This window comes from Phyllostomus discolor, chromosome 4 (genome assembly GCF_004126475.2).
Source record: "Phyllostomus discolor isolate MPI-MPIP mPhyDis1 chromosome 4, mPhyDis1.pri.v3, whole genome shotgun sequence".
In the NCBI taxonomy this organism is placed as follows: domain Eukaryota; kingdom Metazoa; phylum Chordata; class Mammalia; order Chiroptera; family Phyllostomidae; genus Phyllostomus; species Phyllostomus discolor.
In genome coordinates this window covers 36,979,704-36,994,119 of record NC_040906.2, presented here as the reverse complement: position 1 = coordinate 36,994,119, position 14,416 = coordinate 36,979,704, and the positions used below count along the sequence as shown (strand labels likewise).

Here is a 14,416-nt window from a genome sequence, read left to right as displayed (position 1 = left end):
CTGTTGTTTGTCGCCCGTCCCCGCCCATATCCTCTCTCCCGTGTCAACTGAGGACAGTCTGCCAAGGCCGATACTAGAGACACTGAGGTAACGCATTAATAGCGTTAGCCCTGTGCTTGGCCTTAATAAGCGCTTAATAAACGTCTGCTACAATTATTATTACAATTCCCAGCCAGGAGGCCCTCAACTCCCTGCTCCTCCCTCCCCCACCCTACCCCCGGAGCGAGGCCTGCTTCCCCGGCACGCGGGTCTCAGCCAGGAGCCTGGTGGGGTGCGGGGAGAGCATCTCGAGGTCCGGTTTCCCCTCCGTAGAAGGCATCCCCAGCAGGGCTGGGTCCTGAGGTCCCCGGGGGCCGCTAGGGCGGGCACTAGGCCGGGAGGAGCGGCCGCCGACGCACCCGCCGCAGGAGGCGGAGCGCTGCACCTGGCGGCGGGTCCTCGGAGCTCGGCCCAGAAACGGGTTGAGCCGGTAGCAAGCGGTGGAGGCCCGGCGGGAGGAGAACAGCAAGGAGGAACGTCGCGGGGGTGCGTGCGACAGCTCCCCGCTCGCGATCGCTCCACCCGGCCCGCATCCCTCGGCCGCGCCCCGCCCGCCGCAGCCCCCAGGGAGCCGGAGATGGTGCGCGCCGCCCGGACCGTCGCCACCCGGGCGCCCCTAGTTGCCGCCCCGCGCCAGGGGGAGATGGCTCCCCGAGCCCCGTGCAGCTGAGCGCCGCCTCCGCTTGCAGCAGGTGAGTCCGGGCCGGTGCGCGGGGGAGGGAACGCGCTCCGCGCCCGCGGCCGGGCAGCTCCACCCTGGCCTCCCCTGCGGGGGACCCGCAGGGCTGCAGGACTGGTAGCCCCCCACTCAGCGCGGCACGCACACCTGCTTTTGGGGGAGAGGGCGTTAGAAGAGGGGCCCTGAGACAGGCCGTGCGCGGGTGTCTCCGTTTCCCGTCCCACTGGCCCACCGCGCCCTCCCTCCCCCCGGCTTCTCTGTCTGTTGTCATCTTTGCCGGGTGCTGGGGGGAGACACAGCCGGCACCCCCTGCGCTCTGGGCGCAGGCAGCACTTCCGTAAACGTAACTGGAGTCGGGAAAACAAAGGCGCTGCTCGCGGGAGCCCTCCCGGGGCTCCCAAAGCACCAGGGGAGGGGGCTGGATGGGTGGGGACTGAGGGCTGGGCCCCAGTGACCCGGCCCTTCTTGGTCCAGGCCCGCTCGCGCCCTTGCGGTAAACATCCTTGGGAGAAAGGAGTCAAGACTCACCAGACAGCCTCAGTGACAAGGACGTGGCCACTAGTGTGTCAAGAGGAGGAAACTGACAGCGTCTGCTTCCTCAGGTGAATAAATACGAAAACAATATCCCTTCCCCTGCCTGATACCACCCTAGAAGAAATCCCCCACTTCATGCTTCTTCAGCTTGGTGTAACATGTCCTTAGAGACCTTTTGGGATAGTGATGGGGGTTACCAGTCTTTCTGGGTCCCATTTATTCCCTAAACAGCCCCTTGTAAACTTAAGTAGGATGGCGAGAGAGTCCAAATGCACTTACTCCTTCATTTATCCTAACCCCACCTGGACAGACAGGTGGATTAATTACCCCAAGGCTGGTACACGGTGCATTCTGACCCTCCCACACACATTGGCAACTGCAAACCTTTCCTTTCGTCCAAAAATATTTAATAAACACCTTCCTGAGCTACTGGAACAGATAAAACCTTGCTGATTAGTTGGAGGAAAGAACACAAAATTAAAGAGCTGAGGTTCTTATCCCAGCTGCTGTCTAAATAGTTGTTTGTCGGTGGGCCTGTCACATGTGCCTGAGCCTCAGTTTTCTCTTTGTAAAAGGAGATGGTTGGAAAGTATAGTGGCCAAATTTTCCCCAAACTATTCTAGAAGTTTAGGATTTTGTGGAAATCTAAAACCTCAATCTAATCTAAATCTTCAGTATGGATGAATAAAAACGATGGGTGGACATACAGTTGACCAACCACAGGTGATGAAAACAGATGTGTATTTGGTAGATCCATAGTGTTTGCAGAGCATCCCTTCCCCAAGACATGGCCTCTAGCCAGCTAATGGGCTATGCATCATTGATGTCCTTGTTAAGTAAAAGGATAGGATAGGAAGCCTGGTCATTGGGAAGGTTGGCTTTTGACACCTTAAGCTGCTGGTCATCAGCAGACAAGGAAGGTATTTTCAGTTATTTAGTGGTTGTCAGATGGTGTGCCACAAGTTGTAAGTAAAATTGAGGATTGCATAGCAAGCAGAAGGCTGGGACATTGCTAATGAGCCCAGTGCAAGATAACTCTGGAGAGTAGAAGGAGAGAGGATTATATTTCAGTAATTCATTAAAGCTGCTAAGCATGTTTATAGTAATTAATTTTTAAGGTACTTTATGTATCTATACAAATAAGGTAAATATAAAAATATGAAGGCAAACTAAAACAAAGGTAAACAAAATAGAAAGGTTTGCAGGTATAAGGTACTGAATCATCATCTATCATATGTCGTTTTTGGATTATTAACCGTAATAAAGCACTTTGGGGGCACTTACTGTGTTCAAGACACCATCTTAAACACCTGCTTTCTAAATATCTGTGCGTCTTTCCCCCAGTTTGTTGATGTTGAAAAGGAAGCTTAGAAGGAAGGAATGGTTAAGGAACTTAAAACACACCATCAGTAAGAGGTGGAGTTGCATAGGACCCCTTGTTTCTGGCTCCAAAGCCCAGGAAATTTCCACATGGTGTCCCTCCCTATTTAGAACTCATTAAGCCTCACTACCTACACAGGTGCCATCCTCTGCTTCTTATCTTTGAAGATTAATCTCATTTCAACATACTTATATATTAATGCATATGTGTGTTTACCCATTTGTTATCACCATTTTTTAGGTGGAAAGTGAGTGTAAAAACTAATATAACCAAAGATATATTTAATTTTAGGCTGACATGATTTGTTGTTTTGCTTGTTTTCACATTCAGTAAATTTTGCTTTAGCAATCTCATTGTAGGGGAAAGAAATGCAATAATGTTAATGTGTCTGTTAGCTGCTCTGGTATATTGTCTTGAGAAAAATCAAGATACAGTAAGTGAAAAAAGGAAATTGCAGAAGAGATGTGTAGTATGCACATACTTAAACCTGCATACAGCCATACGTACACCTCATCATCCCCAGACTGTTGACTGTGGCTGCCTGAAGGAAGGGGATAAGATGAAGAGAAGAGGGTGCTTTTACTTTTTACCTTATAAAATTAGGTTTGGGCTTTTAAAAAAATTGCAACAAGCACATAGTATTTTATTATATAAACTAAAAATAAACAAAAGAAAAAGTAGAGTCACCTCATACAAACCCAAAATAAGAAAAAAAATGGAGCACCTAAATTCTGTAATGTTAGGAAAGTGAAATGAGACTTGGAGATCAAAGAGCAAGGCAGTGTTCTAGGGATTGGAGGTGTTGGAGCAAAGGGTGAAGAGTCTTAGATGACTGACTTTTTACCTTTTCTAGCAGTATCTGTAGCTTGTTCTACACACCCCCATTTTTCCTCCTTAGTAAGAATGCTTTGATGCACTCAGGAATTTATCTGCTAGTGTGGGGCAATAAGAATCTCTTCTGGTCTTGCTAGTTGGTGGGGGTTGTCTACGGAAGCATGATTGTTCTTGAGGTAGGAGGCAGGAGGAGGAGAGGTCAATTTACCTGCTGTGTCATTTAATGAAATTACAGCATTTGGATGACTTCTGGTGTAATTATCTTTAATACTTAGTAATTAGTAACATAATTTCAGGAGAAGCAAGTTATCAAGTTTTTCTTATTTGATGTGCATCTATAGTTATGATATACAGTCCCACAGTTCTGCTCAGTTTTATGTAATATTAACAAAAAGCCATTGCAGTGACTTTTGTTAATATTACATAAAATCCTTAAAAATTAATACATTTCCCTGCTGAGATGTAGAAATGCAGAGGCAAATATATTCATACTTTTCAGGAGCAAGAAAATACTTTTCTTGGTGTTTTGTACATGAAGGGAATCTGAATAAGATTAGTTTATTTTACATTTTTTTAATCCTCACCCAAGGATATGTTTGATTTTTTTTTCTTTAGAGAGAGAGGAAGGGAGAGAGAAAGAGAAACATCGCTATGAGAGAGGAACTTCAGTCAGTTGCCTCTGTACATGCCCAAACTGGGGACTGAACCCACAGCCTAGGTATGTGCTCTGACTGGGAATCAAACCCACACCTTTTGGTATATGGGACAGTGCTCCAAACAACTGGTAGCCACCCAGCCAGGGCCAGGTTAGTTTATTTTAAATATGATAGACAGCCCTGAGGAAATGGGCACTGTAAAATTATTTTGCAGGAGGGATATTCTGACAATTTTAGGTGCCATCCAACATTTTGTTGAAGGTTCCGGTTATGTTTAGGACAGAAGGAAATCTCAGCCTTTTGATTTAAGAAGCTCTGTTGCTCAACAGCTTCTCTTTAAACCTTGAAATCAAGGGCAAAATCCTTCCCTATTACTAAGCCAGTTTAAGTAAAACTTTTTCCTTCAAAGCAAAACAAATGTGGCATTTCCCAGGGCACACCATTTTGGATTCCTGGAAAAGGCAAACATACATCTGATGTGAATTATATGTGTGACAATGAAAACACCCTAATGTCTCCATTAAGAACATTCCATCTGGGTATAATTCCTCAGTGGTTAATTAACATTAGCTGTCTGTGACCATTTACTGTATTTTACTAGCGTTTTGGAGGGTGAAAGGGGCCTGTGTCAGCCTGATTGGTTGTCCTAAATCCTGAATGATGAGTTACTACTACTTAGCCCTGCTTTTGGATTTCAGTAACATTTGCTTTGTAGCTGGTTTTTGCTTTCCATATTTAGGAGATAGTTATTCACTACTTTGTAATATGGCATTGTCTAAATTGAGATGGTTGGCCAGGCAGCTTTTGGAAACTAGCAGAGTCATTTGCTAAGACAAGGATTTACTGGTGTGGAGGCCAAAACAGAAAACCAAACCAAACCAAAACAAGTAAGAAAACAAATGTAAGACACCTAAACCGTGAGCCTGTATGTTAATGTATGTCTACTATGGGTATTACAATGTTGGTTGTTAATTTGTGGCTCCAAATAGCACACAAGCACACGTGTACTCTACCTCAGCACCCAAAACTGCCCCCGGCTGTATTTTAAGTACCCTCCACCTGCAAATGTGGCTGCGCTACGGACGTGCAGGGATGGTGTTGAAGGGATGCTAAGATTTGGAAATGTGAATGAGAGCTCTGTATTACCTGGTGGCCAGGTGTGCTTTTGCATTTTAGGATGTGTGGGGTGGAATGAAAATTAAGAGGGCAGTCTAGGCTCTTAGAAAAACCATATTCCAGAGGTATGAAATGGGGTTGAGTCAAGGATGGTGAGACACCTTTTGTAACATTTGTTCTGGTGTGCACTTGAGAAGCGGAGACATTCGGGGAACATTCTGCAAGTAGAAAACAGGAAAGTCCGACTTTGAATGACTGTGAGGAAGTGTTCTGATCTGAGAACAAGAGTGGGACTGAGGGATGAGAGGGAGACAGACATCGTGAGTCAGCAGTGTCCAGAGGGAGCTTTGGTGTGGCTTTACAGAGCATAAAAAGAGAACTAGAAAGAGGAACTGATGTTGTCTCAGCAAGCCTGATTTGTGGGTTAACTGTGCCAAGGGAAAGTGAGTGAGGAGGCTGGGCTGGTGGTTAGCTCCCTGTTGGGTTATTGGAGACACCTCCATTGCACAGCCAGGTGTGATGAAGAGCACAGACGTGGCCATCAGATCCCAGGACTCCTGGAGGAACTCTGAGCCCCAGCACAGTGGAGGAGTAAGTCCTTATGAGCTTTGTGAAGCCACTGCTCGTAGCTGCTCTGGGAACTTTTTGGGACTACATTAAAGTGGAATACCCTTGGGCCCAAGATAAGCAAGGTCTCTCTCAACAGAGCAAAGCCTGAAGCCCACACATTAAACACATAAAGCAGGACCATACAAAGTGGCATGCACACTGTCTGACTTTTTAAGAAATGCACTAGTCTTATTCAGCATAGGCAAGCTTCTGTAGCTATTATGGAGTGCCTTAATTCTATTTCAAAGTAATACCTATGGAGTCGGTCTCTCATATACAAATGGAACCTAAACTCACTTTTATGGGGGAGTTTGAATAAAAGTCTCTATTGTTAAACTTTCAAAATGGCAAAAATGACACACATTTTAATTGTCTTTCCTATATAATGAGGTTCCCTGTATTTTGAAGGTATAATCTTGTTAAAGAATGTCTCAAAGCCCTTGTAACAGGTTCCTTCAGTTGCAGGTTAAGCAGACTTCAATTGAGCAACTCCTCAAGACCTTTCAGGAACTCCAGGATCAAGGGTGTCCCCATTGTCACTCATGGGCCTTGTATTTAAAACAGTGCTTTGCAGCAAATTGATGTTTCTCTCTCACACTGATGTCTGTCTGTCTGTCTATCTCTCTGCTTCCCTCCCCCCTTCCCATTCCTCTCTCTCTAAAAGCAATGACAAAAGGTCCTCAGATGAGGATAAAAAAGACAAAAACAGTGCTTTTTAAAACACAGGCCTACCTCAGAGATATTGCTGGTTCAGTTCTAGACCACCACAGTAAAGTGAGTATCGCAAGAAAGCACGTCTGTTTCTCTTTCTTTTTTGTTTGTTTTTTTGCTGGTGGAGGGTCTTGCCTTCAATTTATAAAACAAACAAACAAAGAAAAAAAAACAAAAACAGAGGGATGCCTGCTGTATGTATTTTCAAAGTGATAAATTTTCATTGAAAAAAAATCCAGTAAAGTATAAGAAAAAAATTAAAGTAACTCCTCTAATTTTACTTCTCAGAGACAACCCCTAGTAACATTTTGGTATTATTTTCTTCAAGTCTGTTTCTAAAATGTGTTTAGTATGAAGTATATAGACTTTCAAATATAAATGCTTATAATACATAGAAATTTGCATCCTGCTTTTATTTCACCTAATGTGATGCATAGAGTGTGAATATCCCCCCATATTCTGTTAATTCTTTTAAGTTAAGTTCTTTTAAGTTCTATTAATTAAGTTCTATTTTTCTATCCCATGGATATAAGGTTCTATTTTTCTCTCATATGGATATAACATAACTTAACTGTTCCTATTACTCACTGCTTACTTTGTTTAATTTATGAAAACTACTGAAATAAACATGGTTAAACTTAAATCTTTGTCTTCTAAAAAGTTTATATTTCTGTTCTCATTTAATCAAAGTGTCTATCAATCTTCATCCTAACATCATTGAATATTTTCATTTTCAAAAGTACTGGTATGGCATTTATATTAAATCTTTTGCTTTTCATGAGCTATGTAATGAATATTTTTTCTTAAAGAAATTGATAGCACTTGGTAACTCTCAACTTCTTAGAGTCCTAAAAGCATATGAAGTAAAACAATTTTAGATTATGTATACTGGAATGTGCTTAGGATATAAATTATTGTTTTAAACTAAGGTGTATTTAGGGGATATAAATAAAAATAACTGATGGCAACTACAGATCTATAGAAAAACATATTTTAAACCTTGAGATCTATATTTTGATGTAAACTGTAAACTCTTAAAAGATGTGTCTGAGAAAGAAGCATCTTTAAATTTCTGTTTTAAATGGCTTGTTTATGGATAGATTATAGTTTCTTCAAACCTCTTAACTTCCTCTGGGTCTAATAGTATCGGAATAGCCAAATAATAATAAACAAGCATTATCAATCACTTACAAATATAGTATTATATCACATATATAATACATGTATTAGCGCTGTAACTTAATGTTATATTACTAATACCTGGAGTTGTGTTTTTATTTCTCCTTATAATTTTTCTTTTTCCACCATCTACTTTTCCTGTGTTCCTAGTGCTTTTAAATCTTGGACCTGATAGTCCTACAGTAATTGTATTTCCCTAAGTCCTATTCTGGAAAGATCTGAAAAAAAAATTGTGTATGTGTGTCTATGTGTATAAAACAGGGATTCCATAACCAGAGTTAAAAATGAACCAAAAAACATTTCAAAGATTTTATTTAGTTATTTTTAGAGAGGGGGAAGGGCAGGAGAAAGAGAGGGAGAGAAACATCAATGTGAGACAGAAACATCAATCAGTTGCCTCTCCTATACATCCCAAATGGGGACCAGGCCCACAACCCAGGCACATGCCCTGACCAGGAATCCACCTGGTGATCTTTCTCTTTGTTAGACGATGCCCACCCCACTGGGCTACACTGGTCAGGGCCCAAAAGACATTTTAATAGAATTGGAATGTCTTTCTTTTTTTTACCAAAATATATTCTATATAAATTGCTTCCAAAACATAAGAAGCAATAATTTATTAAGGAAAACCTTTCTGTAAAACCTTTGGCCCTTGCTGCGGCTGACCAGGTTTCATCTGTCCCTCTTTCTCTGCTCTGCTCACCCTGTATCTCTTGTGTTTGAAAATACTATTTCAATGTTGATAGATTTCCCAGGCTCCTTCATGAAAATAGTTGCAGTTGTAGGGTCCCCCATGAGAGAAAATGCATAAAGATGGAAAGCTAATAAGAATTGCATTAACATTTATTAGAGAAGTAAATGTATGGTGGTAGCATCAATATATGAAAGTGAGCAGAATGCATATGTGCTATATATGTCACACACACACACACACACACACACACACAGAGTTTTCAAAGACTGGAACAGGTTGCAGCCGTTGCCCTGGAGGAAGCAGGTGGCTGGTGATGCCACGCCCACTGCCCCGGCTCTTGGCTACAAGGGCGTGAATAGGGAAGCTCTGGGTAGACCTGTTTTGGGAGATGTGTTACTGGCACCCCAGATTGAAAAGTAGAAAGGATTTCCTTTTAAAAGGAAATGAACCTTTAGGTTCTTTTAGTACTCCTGGTCCAGTAATCTGGGTACCACCACTATTTATAATATTCTTTCAGTGGGGATATGGTTTCTAAGCTTCAGCAATTGAAGTACAGTTAATACTGAAAGCTCAGCCTGTTTTATCAGTTTGGTTATCCTGAACAATTTCATTGCCCTATCTGGCTGTTATTGCTCACTGTTTAGAGAGAGATGACTATGGATTGGTTCTGTTTTTACAAAGCTTCTAACCTCCTTAAATTCCTACATTGTTTTTCTTCTTGACAAATAAATGCAGAGTATCATTAGTAGCATATTAAATTAATTTCTCTTCATGTTTAGAACATCTAGTGGATATTTTTGTTGGAGAAACAAGATACAATTATTTAAAAAACAGTTTGTTCATGCTATAATTTGAACTGTTACTTGTTCCTTGCACTGAGCTTGTTTTAAGACAGGAAATTGATTTGAGAGGTAGGAGGGAATGAGGTTCTGGGGCCTGCTTCAGGTTTCATCATATGCTACTGGCACAATATTTAATCAGAAGCACAAAACTAATAAATAGGAATCTACTTGCATCATGGTTGATAAGGTCTAAGGACCTAAATTACAAAATTTTTATTGATGTTTAATTTCACAAAGCGAAAGCAAAAATCACTTGGCTTTTATTACTGAAGCCATGTTTAGGGTTAAAGGTTATTCTTCCTTCCCCTTTAAGAGATTAAAATAATTTGTTCCTTTTACCCTCGTAGCAGGTTGAAGGGAAATATGTTAGAGAGGATTTCAGCTTCTGTTATTCACATTTATTGTATTACAAATAACTGTTCCTACAGGGGAGTATATTTCAAATGAATAGTTATTTCTTGTCTGGAGATAATTATCATTCCAGCCCATAATCCAGCACTGTGTTTTCTAGTGAGCCAGTGCCCCCCGCCCCTTATTAGGCCGTGGACAAGGAAATGGATATGGATATAAATCATGGCTATTGATGGATAAAATTCTAGCCTAGTTCACAGGTAGTGCCAGAGAATTCTAGAACACTAATTGGGAAGAATGCTTTAGAATATTTACAAAATAAGGCTCAGGCTTTTAATGAAATAGTCAAAACCATAACCACAACCAATAACAAATGTTCATCTATTAGCAAATTTAAATCTGAGTTAGAAAAATGCTTTTTTATACATTATTTCTTTTTAGCCTATGGAACCCCTCTGTGAGTTAGTTGACTTGGATTTGTGTTTTTATCCCCATTTTACAAAAAAGAGACTAAAAGAGACACTGATTTGTCAAAGCCAAGAGAGCAACTGCAGCTTCTCTCTGTACTTCTTAAAGTTAATCTCTGGCCACATTAAACGTCAGTAAAACCATATATATATATTTTTTTTCATCAGATGCTTGTCAAAAATAACAAATATTTATTGAGAGCTTACAAGAGTACAGAGCAATATCCTAAGTACTAGGTTCCTCCCTGAAGGAGTTTATAGTCTACTTGGGCAGACAGGAAATACATATAAAAAGAGCAGTAAAATTACCCACAAATCCTGTAACAGCTTAGGTGTGAGAGCACTCTCCAGAAGTAGAGGAGAGGGTGAGGAAAATACTGCAAATTTATTCTATTTCTAGGTGTTATAAAGATTGCATTAGATATAATCAATAAATTACTGTCTAAAGTTTTATCATAGGATATTAGTATTCACAGTTAGTGTTAAAATAAAAGGTCATATATTAGGACATCCTTAGTAGGGGATGCAGTAGTAGCAAAACCCTGCCAATCTGTTTTCCACACTGATGTTATAATGATCTTTCTAAAATACAAATGTGATCATTTTACTTTCCTGTTTAATTCTCTTCAGTGGCTCCCCATTGGGCTCAAAATAAATAATACCTGTGCACTGTACTAAGTAAGAGGTCAATATGCATTATGCTTTTTCATCCTCACAGCTACCCTAATGGAAAAGTATTAACGTTCCTCATTTTGTAGATGAAGATTTGGAGAAGTTAATAGTTTTTCCAAGGCCTGGTCACAGAGCTGCTCAGTGACAGATCTAGGATTCCAGTCTCTGCCAGCCTCTCCTCCCCTACTCAGTAACCCCTTAGTGATGTGTAGGAGGCCCTTCTCGATCAGACCCTCACCTGTTCCTCCTCCTGGAGCTGACTCTTGCTCACCCTTTAAGACTCCCTTAAGGCCCCATCCCAGAGACTCCTGTGTTACCTGGGCCGTTCCATTTCACCAATATAAATGTAAACAGAACTCGACAGCAGCATTAACAACCATTATTCCTCCCAAATTTTGGGGGGGAAAAGTGCATCTTACAGTTTGAAAAATAAGTACTTTATGCAGCATATAAATATTTTTACTGCTCTTCACATTTGTTCTGTCAATCCTTATGGCAAATTAAATGTAATAAGTCAGCCAATGCATGACCTACTTTGGTACATATTTTACTTTTATTAAAATACAAAGGTTTCTTGGGTTTATTTCTTTTTGCCCTGATCCTATGATTACACAGATGCCTAGAATCACCCTTCATTTTTGTTTCTATGTTTATAATATGACTATTTCAGTTTCTTTTCATCCAAATCTAAATATGACCTGAAAATATGAAGTCCAAACATTAATGTCCTGAATCGAAACTGAAAGATTTGTTTGTATTTTTAGATTTGAAATTCATATTAAAGTTACTGAATGTGACATTCATATAAAAGGTACTGAATGTTATATTACAGGGAAATTTCTTTAACTATTTTGCATTTGTCGATACTTCAAGAACTACTTAAAATCTGGACTCACATAACAAGACAAACCTTATATAACCTTATGGTAATCAAAAATCATTTCAGCTGTGGCTGGTGTGGCTCAGTTGATTGGAGTGTCATCTGGTAATGGAAGGGTTGTGGGTTTGATTCCTGGTCGGGGTACCTACCTGGGTTGCAGGTTCAGTGCTTGGTCTGGGTGTGTTCAATCCAGTCCAAGTGGGTGCAGTGCCCAGTCTGGCATGTGTGGGAGGCAACCAGTCAATGCTTCTCTCTTCATTGATGTTCTCTCTCTCTAAAGGCAAAGAAAAAAATGTCCTTGAGTGAGGGTAAAAATATAATAAATAAATAAATAATTTCAATAAGGCAGAGAGGAAATTATGGTTTGGAAGAAAGTTACCCATCAAGGCTCAAGTCAACATTAATAATATATTTTGTAGCTTTGAATTAACATTTGGACATTGGTTCTTCATCATCACTAGACAATTCAGGGACTTATGCCCTTTTAAGAAGACTTTGTCTCCTTCTCTGACCTATCTGATAAAGTCTCTGTTGATTTATGGAGGATAATTAATTATAGGCCACCTGATTAGAATTCATGCAGTCAGAATTCATTCTGTACAATTCTGAAAATCATTTTTAGTCTGTGAAAGAAGGGTTCTATTACTGCCTTTTAATTATTATCTTTTACAGAGACAAAACTTAAATAATTAAGTTTCCCTTAATCATTTAAGAAACATATTTCTTTTTTAGTTTGGATTTTTTAAAAATCAGAGCATGCATATAAAAAGATTTTTAAAAATGAAAAAAAAACATTCTATGCCTTTTCTCCTCATTTTCCCTCCCAGAGGCAACTACTTTCTTTGCCATTTAGGCAGTTATTTTACTATTCACTTGTATGTTTTTAAATAAAATGATTGTATTCTTAAGTCTTGATTTTTAAATGTAGGCATTATCTATTGTCTTCCCATTATGAAAGGCATGAAGTTAACTCTCGTTCCTGTCCCAGCTGTATGCCCATTTAACCATCTCATTTCTCTGTCTTTCCAGTGTGATCGTGTGATAATTTTGGTTAGTTTGGTACTCATTATTTACATTAATGACTATGTAATCATAGTTGAGACATGTAGTAAACTATGATTATTTTTCTTTTCCTGTGTAACTTTTTGTTTTCTTGTAGTGTTTTATTTAATTAACTTTCTCAGTATTTATCACTGATTCATCTCCAAACTCTTCACCAGTTGTCTGAATTTCTCCATAGGATGTTCAGACGTATTGGTATTCTGCCAGTGTCATGTTGCTGAGAGAGTCTCCGGGAGCCTTCAGACCTGCCCCAGCCAGGCTGGTTGCCCCTTGTGTCGGGTGTGCAGCTGGCGTCCTGGGACCTCCAGTCACCATTGTGCCCATGTTCCCTTTGCCTTGCTCCCATGTTAGATCTTTTATTTCCTATATCCCATGTCTTATTCTCTTGGTTTATGCTTGTATTTGGTGGAGCACAACCTGAGAAAGGCTATAGTAGAGGTAAATGTTTTGAGAAATTGCATATGTAAAATGGCTTTATTTCACCATAAACATGAATGATTATTTAGCTGGGTATAGATTCCAGTGTTATTGCTGAGAAATCTGAAGCCATTCTGGTTCCTGATCCTTAATTTGTGAGGTCACCTATTCGTCTCAGTGTTCTGAAGTTCTGGCGACGTGCTTTGGTTTGGGTAATTTTTGTCCATTGTGTTGGGGACTTGGTGGATCATTTCAGGCAGACAACTCATCTCTCTTTCAGTTCTGCAAAATTTTCTTGAATTTAAAAAATGTTCTTTCTCTTAATTTTCTCTATTTTCTCTTCTTGGAGTTGCTATATTTTAGATACTTAACTTTCTGGGTGATCTTATAGTTGTCTTATCTTTTCTCTCATACTTTCATCTGTTCTTTTTTTCTTCTTCATATTCAAAGTTCTTAATATCATTTTTTGTTGAAGAATAATATCATTCAGTGACTTTTTACAAAGTAAACACATCATATAATAAAGCCCTTTACTGTGCTGATTGTTCCAATTCATGAACATGATATGTCTCTCCATTTGTTTAGACCTTTGATTTCTTTTGTCAGCATGTTATAGTTTTCAACATACAGTCCTGTACATTTTGTTAATTTATAACGAATTCTTTTAGCAATTGTAAGTGGTATTATATTTTAAATTTTGGTGTCCACATGTTCATGTAGAAACACAATCGATTCTTTTGTATGTTTATCTTGTATCCTATGAACTTGTTGAACTTACTGACTTTAGATTTTGGAGATTTCTTGGGATTTCCTACATTGACAGTCATTTCCAAGAAAGACAGTTTATATCTTCCTTTGGATCTGCATGACTTTTGTGTCCTCTTCTTTCCTTATATCACCGACTAGAACTTCCAGTACTATGTGGCAGAAAGTGGTAAGAACAGGTAGTCTTGCCTTCTTCCTTATACAGAGAAAAAGCATTCAGTGCATAGTCTTTTACCATTAAGTGTAATGTTATTGCAGGTTTTCATAGGTGATTTTCATCAAGGTGATGTTCCTGTCTCTTCCTGTTTGTCTGACACTTTTCATGAATGAGTGTTTAATTTTGTCAAATTCTGTTTAGCCATCAGTTGATCATATTTTTTCCTCTTCAGCATTTTAATATGATAGATTACATTCATTTTCAAATATTGCAACTTGGAATACATCCAACTTGGTCATAGTGTACAATTCTTTTTACATATTGGTAAATATTCTTTCTAATATGTTGCTAGGGATTTTTGAATCTGTACT

The 14,416-nt window shown here is 39.8% G+C and overlaps 1 protein-coding gene across 4 annotated transcripts in view; it reads left to right on the top strand.

Annotated features, from left to right (window-relative positions):
* The first annotated feature begins 254 nt into the window (after positions 1–254).
* Positions 255–14,416, top strand: part of MFSD6 (major facilitator superfamily domain containing 6) — a 65,953-nt gene continuing 51,791 nt past the window's right edge. Inside the window, exons 1-3 of one of the 4 annotated variants that reach the window (XM_036023165.1) lie at positions 258–731; positions 1,193–1,320; positions 4,083–4,185. The gene's annotated coding sequence lies outside the window, so the exon portion shown is untranslated. Of the gene's footprint in view, positions 732–1,192; positions 1,321–4,082; positions 4,186–14,416 lie in introns of all 4 variants that reach the window. The other 3 variants (XM_036023166.1, XM_036023164.1, XM_028509021.2) reach the window with 3 other exon arrangements.